The sequence below is a fragment of the Balaenoptera physalus genome, assembly GCF_965194825.1.
Source record: "Balaenoptera physalus genome assembly, chromosome: 3".
In the NCBI taxonomy this organism is placed as follows: domain Eukaryota; kingdom Metazoa; phylum Chordata; class Mammalia; order Artiodactyla; family Balaenopteridae; genus Balaenoptera; species Balaenoptera physalus.
In genome coordinates, this window is record NC_138890.1 from 10,214,506 (window position 1) to 10,226,596 (window position 12,091).

The window sequence follows — 12,091 nt, forward strand, 5'->3', positions numbered from 1 at the left end:
CCTAACCTTTAGATTAGAGGCCTCTTGGGACTTTCCTGGCGATCCAGTGGTTAAGACTCTGCACGTCCACTGCAGGGGGCACGGGTTCGATCCCTGGTTGGGGAACTAAGATCTCACATGCTGTGCAATGCAGCCGAAAAAAAAAAAAAAAAAAAAAGAAACATTAGAGGCCACTAAATGCTTATAGATTACCATTTACTCACAGGTCAAATTTAATACCATTAGAGCTCAGGCACAAGTACGTGGTCAGAAAGTTGAGTAAATTTATTGCCCTGAACAGTGAAATGAGCCTCTGCAGACTGGGGTTTAATATGTGAAGAGTAAGGATGGCACTGATTTGTACATGGATTTTGTGAGGCAAGTTAATCTCAGAGTTCTTTATGCCAAAGGGGAAACCTTGGATAAGGAGTTGTTATTGGTGTAATCAAACAGGTGGATCATGGGCAATGGTCAAAGGATCTGTAACAATGTGCAGATGAGTTTGATTCTTGGCAAGGGAATTCTCTACTGCTAGCATGATTGCCTGGAGTTTGACTAATCCATCTGATGCTTGGGTCCAATCTTCCATCTCGGATGGCCTGTTTGACCTAGAGACAAAATGCAGCATCTCTGCAGTGGACCCCGTCAGGTGTGGTGACGGCACACTCTATATAAAGTATGTGAACCACCTGGTCATTCATGTGACCCCAAGTGACTCCCCAAATGGCCAATGTGTCTAGAAAAGAAGTGATCAACTTCAAAACAGATGGCATCCATCAGAGAACAGGGCAACACACTTCCTCCTCTGGATGGGATATGCCAGCAGCACCATGTTTGGCTCTATTCTGTAAATACCAATATATGTTCAAAGAGAAGGCCTCTGGTTAGAAAGCCTGAGGGGCCCTGCATTTATGACTCAATGCCAAATGGGAAGTTGACTTTAAGGGATCATCAGCTCAGGCCCTGGGAGGTCTTCCATTACACAAAGACTCTCAGCTGCCAGCAGTGGGGTCTGTATTTGTGTGCAGTAACAACTAAGAATAGTTTCTGGCATAAGAATGCCTTAGGTAACTTATGTCCACCATGGATGGTTTAAAGACTCTTGGATGCATAATAGTAGGCTGCTAAAGCCTCTATAATAAAGCAATGTGGGGAGATAATGTTGAGTGTTATTTTGAAAAAATACTACTGCTACTTGTTTCCCACTTCGAGGCCAGTTACTTTTTAGTGTTGTACGAATAAGTAAGCAAGCAGATCTGATAAACATGTGATGCCTGTGGTCTCTGTGGCTGATGGAATGTGCCCGTGACATGGGTTCTGCCAATTGCTTCTGTCACCCTCGCAACTCACAGCTCCTCGGTGTTGCCTCAGAAGAATTTTCCAGAGTGAGACATGTGTGAATTTCTAAAGATGTTTCCACGTAAGTAGGCACAGAGTAGGCTTGAGAGGGGGAAATGGTCTATGGATGGCCATGAAGGAAATGATGCTGATGCACACAGATGAGGATGTCCCCAGGAAGAGCCCACTTGGGATACACCTTTATGTTTCAGAACCACAGTATTTCAACAGATCTGTCCGAGGAACCCGACTTAAACTCAAAAGAGATCTGGGAACCCTCCCACTTCACTCCTAGTTATATGCATGAGGCGAGGGCAGGTGTAGCCCTAGAGGGTGTTTTTTCAATTAAGACAGGGTTGTAAGAAAGGTCTCTTGTGGCCCATGTCCTTCAGTTCTTCCTAAGAAAGATCCCACAGTGGTGGAAAAAAAGAGTTGAACACATAATCAAAGTTCAGGAGAGTTTAACATTCTCCTAGCATATGAAAATGCTTGTTATATAATTTTAAGTATACTTGTTGAGTTTTCACAAATGTATAGTAATACTGTCATCAAAAGATGGAAAATATCCATCACCTCAAAAAGAACACTCTTGTGGTACCTATTTTAATGAAACCCCTTCAATACATAAGGTAACATTTTTTTAAAAAAAGGAAAAGATTGAATTTCCTTCACTGTTTTAAACTTCGAAGCTGTTACTGTTGTTTCCCACCTGTGAATAGAAAAACAGCCTATGGATTGTGGATCACTGAAACAAAAGAACCCGAGCCACCCGTGCAATGGGAAGACATTGAAAATTTCCCACTTCTCCTTTTAGACTCATTTAGGGTATTACTTAAAATGATATGCTCTCTCTCTCTGCAGGTCATCTCAATTATACCTTGAATGATTTCCTCTAAAGAAGCACAGCTCTTTTTGGTGTTTCCACTGAGAAGTACAGTGGAAACCTACTCATAGAATAAACTCAGGATGGGCTACAATGGTGCAGATAAATACAACTCTTTCTCCAATTGAGAAGAACTCCACAGCTTAATGGGGTATACACTGTGTTAGTCTGTACAGCAGTAAAATGAAAATGCCAAATAGTACAATATTTTGAATATTTACATAAAAATGAAAATCCTCTCAAATGATATTAAACACAACCCTAACCCTAACCCTAACCCTAACCTAGACTGAATGGTGGAAATATCTGTGCCCAAATCAACAGGAAGTCTCCAGTCCCAGATTACAATGTCCACACTCATGACCACATATTATACAAACAAAATTTGTAATGACTGCAAAAATGAAAATGAGAATGAGAATAACTTTCCTGTACAGCAGAAATTAACACATTGTAAATTAACTATACTTCAATAAAATAAATTCAAAAAGTAAAATTCCCTTAGTATATGAAAATAAAAAAAGAGTACAGTCTCTGAGAAAGAAAGATGTGATTGGAACAGAGGTCCTGTCTTTCTCACCTGCTAGGTTTATGTTCTCTCACAATTTACCTAAACTTATAGGTCTTAGTTGAATCATAAAGGAGATATTAAAAATATTATGTGGTATACTAAGAAGTGAATTCATGTGTTTTAACTGAGGTGCTTTATAGTAAATGGTGTGTAATACACTGTGGGAAACACATCAATATTTAGATAACAAGTAGGAAAGGCAGAAGCTGTTCCATAGGACCAGGAGTTGGCCTGCATTCACTGCAAGGTCCAGTCTTATCCTGTTGAAGAGATAAGGTACACAGTGACCATGACAAATCAAGACAAGAATAAGGGTGTTTTGTAATCATGTCTCTAAAAATGATAAAAGTGACAATTCCAAATTATAGAAATGACCAATATATCCCTCTTCTTACTAATATGACTGATTAGGGCTTCTCACGAATTAAGTTTAGTTCCACTACATTGTTTTTGTCTTCTAGAAAGGTTTACGATTACCAATGACAAAATAAATTTACCTCCTCATAGCACTCAATACACAAAAACATCTTGGTACCTTGAATAGCAATCGAATCATCCAATATGAGCCAAAATCCTTCAAAAGTCCTAGCAACCTTTTATGTTACACCCCGCAGTCATGTGTACTTGTGGTCATTCTGCTTATTAGAATTCATTACACCCGCCTCTTTGACTTTAAGTATGATCCTGAGGATCAAGGGAAGGATGACACCAAAAAAATCCATGATCTATGTTTTTGGTATTAAGAATGAATGAGAAATTAGTTTCATGATAAAATTAACTATAAAAGAATAAAAAATAAAATTTGCCTGAGAGAAAAAAATACCTGAACTTATATGTAAACAATAAAATTGACTCAATGTATAATGATTAAATGAAGAAAACTGCAAAGATCATTTGAAAACCAATAATTAAAATGAGATATATTAATATATCCTCTCAGGAAATGAAAATTTGTTAGCATACTACGGCTTAGAAAAGTTTATGAAACAACTACAGAAGCATTTGTTCGACAAAAAAATGTACATACTCTTAATCACATACAATCAAACACAACTGAAAACATATTGAGGGATTATATTTAGCTATAAGTAACAGAAAACACCCAGTCTTCTCCATATGAGGAAGATGCTTATTCTCACACTGAAGGACTGAGTCAAGGCAGCCACTGCACAATGCAGCAGAGAAACAAACTCCCATGTCGCTCTTTTTGGTTGCACCACTGTGAATGTCATGGTGAATCAGGAAAACATACTCACTAGCACGGTTAACAACATAAGGTGTTTCCTATACATGTTAGACTTTACACAGATATAGTCTAGAGGACAGGGTAAATACTCCCAACCATGAAAGCCTGAATTAGTTTCCTGGTGGATATATGAGGCCTTACAAAAAAAATCCAAACTCTCATGAATCTTTGAGGTGGAACTAGTGAAGACATCAGTGGAAAGCTACACCACTAAGAAAATGGAAATGAAATAGCTGATCATCGTTTTGAGTACACTCTTCACTGGAAGGAAAAATAATCTGGAAAATGGGCTAGAAGATTGCTTTCTCAAAGCTCCTATGTATCTGTCTCTCCCTCTGCTGGCTACAAAGTCTGAGTAATGCCTTCTTTGCTTCTGCCTTCCAAATCTCATGCAAGTAAGGCTATTGGTAAATTCTGACAAGGAACCATAAAGAGGATGGATTCTGGAAAATCTAGTTCCTTAAATTACTCTGGATATCTCCAACTCCAGATTCTTTGTCCCATCACAGGCCCTCTTCTTTTTTTTCTTTGCCATGCTGCATGGCTTGTGGGATCTTAGTTCCCCAACCAGGGATTGAACCCAGGACCATGCCTGGGTTCACTCGGTGAAAGCACAGAGTCCTAACCACTGGAGCACCAGGGAATTCCCACAGGCTACTCTCCTTAATTCAAAGTCTATTCACCAAATTATAGTCAGAAGGAGAGATATAAAGCAAAGGCCCAAATATGAAAATAATAATTCACAGGAAACTATATTCTTTCATAAATGAGGCATACATAAATATTTATTCAACTGTTTACTAGTATGGAAAATGGAAAAAGACTCTTATACCTGTCACCCTAAAAAAGGAGCTTTTCAGTAAGAAAGGTAGTCTATACCTAATAAACTAGAGACATCAAGGAACTTTCACAAGGCCAGTAGGAAAATCCCAACAAATACCACACTGTCATTTTTCAATGGCACTTAACACAGAACAAATAAAATGTTATTAAAAAATTAAACCTAACTGCATATTAGAAATCCACTTCAATTTACCCATCAGTTCAAGAGGCTTCAAAATACAAAGAGAAAATATCATTAACTCATTTAACAAAAAAGAACTACCTATTAATCTTATGTATTACTATTGAAAGGCAACTCACAGAATTACCTCACCTCAATCGCCGTTTCTAAAAGTCATTGGTAGGCAGGTATAAAATAAGCTACAAGGATATATGGTACAAACAAGGAATACAGTCAATATTTTATAATAACTACAAATGGAGTATAACCTTTAAGAATTGTGAATAACTATATTGTATGCCTGTAACATATGATATTGTACAGCAACTATACTTCAATAAAAATAAAAATAAAAAAATAAAAACAATAATTGGTAAAAATCCACAGTCCAATGATGTCCTTTAAAAAAAAAGGCTGGGCATCCCTGGTGGCGCAGTGGTTGAGAATCTGCCTGCTAATGCAGGGGACACGGGTTCGAGCCCTGGTCTGGGAAGATCCCACATGCCGCGGAGCAACTAAGCCCGTGAGCCACAACTACTGAGCCTGCGCGTCTGGAGCCTGTGCTCCGCAACAAGAGAGGCCACGATAGTGAGAGGCCCGCACACCGCCATGAAGAGTGGCCCCCACTTGCCACAACTAGAGAAAGCCCTCGCACAGAAACGAAGACCCAACACAGCCAAAAATAAATAAATAAATAAATTAAAAAACAAAAACAAAAACAAAAACAAAAAACTCTCAGCAAACTAAGAATTGAAGGAAAACTTCCTCAACCTGATAAAGGACAGCTATGAAAAACCTTCAGTTAACATTAAAAAAAAAAAAAAAAAGAGGCTTAGCAAACATATTTAAATTTTTATAATTCTTTCATATTGAAAATTTTCTTACGCTTTATACATAGATTAATTTCCAGCAAGTTTTCTAATGTTACCCACATTTTTTTTTCTTTTCCATGAGAGTTTTAACATGTAGGGATGGGGTCAAATGAAGTCTTTCCCACGTTGTTTACATTCAAGAGTATTTATCCAGTGACTCCTTTCATGCCTTCAGGATGAACTGGGATGACTAAAGTCTTTCCTACATTCTTCACATCTGTATGGTTTCTCTCCAGTGTGCAGTCTCATATGTCTTTGAAAGTTTATGTGATAAATGAAAGCTTTCCCACATTTATCACATTTAAAGGGTTTCTTTCAGGACTTCCCTGGTGGCACAGTGGTTAAGAATCCACCTGCCAATGCAGGGGACACGGGTTCGAGCCCTGGTCCGGGAAGATCCCACTTGCTGCGGAGCAACTAAGCCCGTGTGACACAACTACTGAACCTGTGCTCTAGAGCCTGCAAGCCACAACTACTGAAGCCTGCGCACCTAGAGCCCATGCTCCGCAACAAGAGAAGCCACTGCAAGGAGAAACCCGTGCACCGCAACGAAGAGTAGCCCCTGCTTGCCACAACTAGAGAAAGCCCACGCGTAGCAACAAAGACCCAACGCAGCCAAAAATAAAAGAATAAAAATGTTTAAAAAAATAAATAAAAGGGGCTTCCCTGGTGGCGCAGTGGTTGAGAATCTGCCTGCTAATGCAGGGGACACGGGTTCGCGCCCTGGTCTGGGAAGATCCCACATGCCGCGGACCAACTAGGCCCGTGAGCCACAACTACTGAGCCTGCGCGTCTGGAGCCTGTGCTCCGCAACAAGAGAGGCCACAATCGTGAGAGGCCCGCGCACCGCGATGAAGAGTGGCCCCCGCTTGCCGCAACTACAGAAAGCCCTAGCACAGAAACGAAGACCCAACATAGCAATCAATCAATCAATCAATAAATAAATCTTTAAAATAAATAAATAAATAAATAAATAAATAAAAAAAATAAAGGGTTCCTTTCTAGTACGAATTCTTTCATGTACTTGCACATAACTGGAACAACTGAAGCCTTTACCACATATTTTACATTCATAGGGTTTCTCTCCAGTGTGTCTCCTTTCATGTATTTGAAATGAACTGGGAGAAAAGAATGTTTTCTCACATTCCTTACATTTATAAGGTCCATCTCCAGTGTGAATGATCATGTGTGCTCAGAAGCTAGAAAGAGGAAGAAAGGCTTTTCCACACTGCTTACATTCATAGCGTTTCTCTCCTTTGTGAGTCCTCTCGTGTGTATGTAAGGAACTATGGTATCTGTAGGCTTTCCCACATGCCTTACATTGATAGGGTTTCTCTCCAGTATGAATTCTTCCATGTCTTTGAAGAGAACTGGGGCAACTGAATGCTTTGGTACATTTTTTACATTCGTATGGTTTCTCGCCACTGTGATTTCTTTCATGTATTTTGAAACCTAGATGAGAATTGAAAGCTTTACCACATTCATTACATTCGTAGGGTTTCTCTCCAGTGTGATTTCTTTCATGTATTTTTAAACCTCAAAGGGAAATATAAGCCTTACCACATTGCTTACATTCATAGAACTGCTCTACTGTGCCAGTTCTGTCATGTGTTTGATATCTATAGGCTCTTCCAGAGTGTTTACACTGATAGGGTTTCTCTTCAGTGTGAGTTCTTTCATGCACTCAAAGTGTAACTGGAACAACTGAGGGCTTTCCCACGTTCCTTACATTTATAAGGAGCACCTCCAGTATGCGTTATCACGTGTCTTCGAAGGGTTTTGAGACACATAATAAAAGCTTTCCCACAGTCTTTACATTTATACATTTTCTCTCCATTGTGATTTTTCATGTTTTTTAAAACACTGCAGATAACTAAAGGCTTTCCCACATGCCTTACATTTATACGTCTTCTCTCCATATTTCTGATACTCATATGGTTTGTGTTCAGTGTGACATCTCATATGTCTATTAAGGGATGAATGACACGTAAAAATTTTTTCACATGCACCGTATTCATGTGGTTTTACTTCAGTAGTTTTCTTGTTCAGACTGAGATTTGGAATAAGGCTGAAGTTTTCTCCACATGGACCACCCTCTTTATTTTCACAGAGTGCCTCAACCATATGACTTCTGTAAATAATGAGAAGCACACTGTTAATTATTTCTTTATTAATGATTTTATACTTATATTTATTATGATTTATAGGGATAGTGTAGAGTTTCTCCCTCGCCTGAATTGTTTGAAATTGAATATACTGAATGCTCTGCAAGAGGACTTCACCCTTGAAACTATTTAAACAGTAACATTCATACGTAGGGTTTACTAATACTGTTTCCAAGAGGAATATTTTGCAAACACTGAACAACTATGTCACATTTCAGACAGTATTTTGGGGGAAATTTTTCTTTCGTTTTTTTTTTTTGAAAATTTTCTAATAAATACATTTAAAGCAGGGATTATTTGTTGTTTGCTTCTATTTATTTATTTATTTATTTAACATCTTTATTGGAGTATAATTGCTTTACAATGGTGTGTTAGTTTCTGTGTTTACTTCTTTTTAAATTTTCATAACATACTAGGATGCTCACATGAGACACTGCTTCTCATTGTGAGTGCAACTCAGCTTAGTTTTCTCTCCTGGTTTTTGTACTGATCTTCAATGACATGATCTTCCCATGTTTTTCCTAAAATGTAGACCCAGAATAATTCCAAAGTATTAGAAGTTACAGAAAAACTATTAGAGTCTAGGTCCATGCCTAGAGCTGTGACCATGTCTAGTTTACTTATCAACATTCTTCCTTTTCCATGTTCCACATCTTGGAAAAATGTCAGTGGGCAAGAAAAACTCATTCTCAAACTGACAAAGTGAAGGAATGTTGTCATCCTTACCTACTGAGGCCAGGTTCCAGAAGATTTCCCGCATCACATCTCTGTAGTTTCTTCTGTGAAGGATCCAGTAAAGCCCACTCTTCCAGGGTGAAGTTCACAGCTACATCCTCAAAAGCTACTGAGTCCTAAAAATATCCCAAATAAGTGTACAGTCAGATGCGTGACACTGACAGCACTAGACATCTATACTCCATTTATAGGAGGGTTATGTATGAGTCTGTCTTCTCCAAACATTTATCTATGACTTTTATCTAACTATGATCATCAAAAGCTTACTCTCTGTCCACACTTACTCCTTTTTTGGGTTTTTTTTTCCCGCCATGCTGTGTGGCACACAGGATCTTAGTTCCTCGACCAGGGATCAAACCCGGGCCCCCTGCAGTGGAAGCACAGAGTCCTAACCTCTGGACCAACAGGGAAGTCCTACTCCTTTGTTAAGTTTAATGGCATCATGAACACATGCAAGTTATTTACACATTTTTTACTGTGATCACATTACATCTCATTTCTCTCTAATGGCATGGTGTGCAGCATGTTGGGAAATGGTTGGGAAATGCTATAGGAATGAAACAAATATTATCATTTTAAGACCACTAATTCCTTGTGAGAAAGATTCTTTCATCTTCCTTATCACCCCACCATTCACAGCACTCCATGAGGCAAAGGGTCAAATCTGCATGAGGTTTCAATAAATAAAAACACAGTGAAGAACTGGAAGCTTTTTCTTCTAGTCCCATTACCCAACATGAGAGTCCAGGAGGCCTGTAGAAATCAAACTTGTAACAAAGCCCAGCTGGTCACACTGTCCTAAAGTCCTCCAGGCCATTAGAAGTAATCAGAGGCAGCTGCCTGAATGTAAATATTCCTGTGGGGAAGTGTTGCTTTTAACTTGTGTAATATTTGTCACAGACACAATTCTTCACTTTTTCCCCTGATTTGATAGGTTAAAACATTATTTGAAACTTAGAGCTCAGACATGAGGAAGAGGCATGACAACTTAGAATGAAAGAATCCCTGAACTCATGTGCCTTGGGGCTGCTTCCAGGCATTTTTTAGAACAGCTAATGAGACAATGTACCAAAAGGTCTCTTTCCAGTCAATCCTGAACGGTGCATCCTGGTCCTTGTTGCACTTGAGGAACAGGTTAAGAGCTACAGATTGCAAGTTCACTGAAGTCCACATGGCTTGATGGTAAATTAGCCCATGATTATAAAATATGTAAAAATGTCAGCAGTGCTTTCCTCCAAAAGAATATAAAATCTCCATTCTCCGATTTCAGGAAAGCTATTCCCAACCAGCCAATGTAGATGGTGTCCTGCTAACTTCCAGTCTGGAATTTAGGGAACTTAGAATATGTCATTCTCGGTCTCACAAGAAGAAAATGAAAAATCTTGAAATGAACAACTCTTCTTAGATCCATGAGTGCACTGAGGTCAGAGGGCAAGCCAGTGTCTCCAAAATTGGGAAAGAGAAAAGGAAGATGGAACTTTGAAACGTGCCCCAAATATTCTGTTCCTAATAAAGCCTATACTGACAAAAAAGTCTATTTATTTATTAGGCCAGAATCTAATACAAAGACAAAAAAGAACAAAAAATACAGAATACAACATCCATGAACCCCAGGACAATGTTCTTGAACAGAATGTTTAAAATACACATAATGCTAATACATGAAGGAAAAAACAGAAAGAAACAGAAAAAATAAGTGAATTAATAAACACCAAAATTTTGGACTTCCCTGTTGGTGCAGTGGTTAAGAAACTGCCTGCCAGTGCAGGGGACATGGGTTTGAGCCCTGGTCCGGGAAGATCCCACATGCAACGGAGCAATTAAGCCCGTGTGTCACAGCTACTGAGCCTGCGCTCTAGAGCCCGCAAACCGCAACTACTGAAGCCCGGGGGCCTAGAGCCCGTGCTCCACAAGAGAAGCCACCGCAATGAGAAGCCCGTGCACTGCAACGAAGAGTAGCCCCCACTCCCCGCAACTAGAGAAAGCTCGCACTCAGCAACAAAGACCCAACACAGCCAATAAATAAATAAATAAATAAATAAATAAATAAATAAATAAACAAACCCAGAAAAAAAAAAACACCACCAAAATTTCTTAAAATTAATGACAGACTGCAAACTGTAGATACAGGAACACTAAATATGAAAACATCAGAAGTGCACACCCAAGTACAGTTGACCCTTGAACAACATGGGTGTGAACTGTATGGGTCCACCTATATGTGTATTTTTTCAATAAATATACAGTCAACCCTCCATACTTATGGATGTGGATCCCACGAATACGGAAGGCCAACTATGGGACTTGAGCATCCATGGATTTCAGTATCTGTGGCAGATTCTGGAACCAATCCCTCAAGAGCACCAAGGGACGACTATATATCATATTCAAACTAGTGAAAAATCAAAGACAAAAAGAATATATTGAAAGAAGCCAGAGGGGAAAACACTTCTTAGGTACAGAGAAACAAAAATTTGAATTAATCGGACTTCTTTTCAGACATTGTGCAAACAAGAACAGAATGGCACAAAATATTTAAAGTTTTGAAATTAAAAAAAACACTCCTAGAATTTAAAAAAATTAATTAATTAATTAATTAATTTTTGGCTGTGTTGGGTCTTCATTGCTATGCGTGGGCTTTCTCTAGTTCTGGCGAGTCGGGGCTACTCTTCGTTGCGGTGCGCGGGCTTCTCATTGTGGTGGCTTCTCTTGTTGCGGAGCACACGCTCTAGGTGCATGGGCTTCAGTAGTGTGGCAAGCAGGCTCAGTAGTTGTGGCTCGCAGGCTCTAGAGTGCAGGCTCAGTAGCTGTGGCACACTGGCTTAGTTGCTCCGTGGCATGTGGGATCTTCCCAGACCAGGGCTCGAACCCGTGTCCTCTGCATTGGCAGGCAGATTCTTAACCACTGCGCCACCAGGGAAGCCCACTCTCCTAGAATTGTGTTAAGCAAAATCATTCTTCAAAAATAAAGAAGAAATAAGGGTGACTTCTCTGGTGGTCCAGTGGCTAAGACTCCATGCTCCCAATGCAGGGGGTCTGGGTTTGATCCCTGGTCAGGGAACTAGACCCCACATGCTGCAACTAAGAGTTTGTATGCCGCAACTAAAGATCCTGCATGCTGCAACTAAAGATCCCGTATGCTGCAATGAAGATCCCATGTGCCGCAACTAAGAACCGACGCAGCCAAGTAAATAAATATTTTTTTAAAAAGAAGAAATAAGGACCTTCTGAGACAAAAATTGAGGGAATTTGTCATTAGTACACCTACTTTGAATGTTCAAAAATTCATCAGAAAAAAT

The 12,091-nt window shown here is 39.4% G+C and overlaps 1 protein-coding gene across 4 annotated transcripts in view; it reads right to left on the reverse strand.

Moving 5' to 3' along the window:
* LOC309658667 (uncharacterized protein) overlaps positions 1 to 12,091 on the reverse strand; it is a 167,611-nt gene that overhangs the window by 35,651 nt on the left and 119,869 nt on the right. For 2 of the 4 annotated variants that reach the window (XM_082457509.1, XM_082457506.1), the window contains exon 2: positions 8,784 to 8,908. The exons of the other annotated variants lie outside the window; for them this stretch is intronic. The gene's annotated coding sequence lies outside the window, so the exon portion shown is untranslated. The remainder of the gene's footprint in view (positions 1 to 8,783; positions 8,909 to 12,091) is intronic. 4 annotated transcript variants of the gene reach the window in all.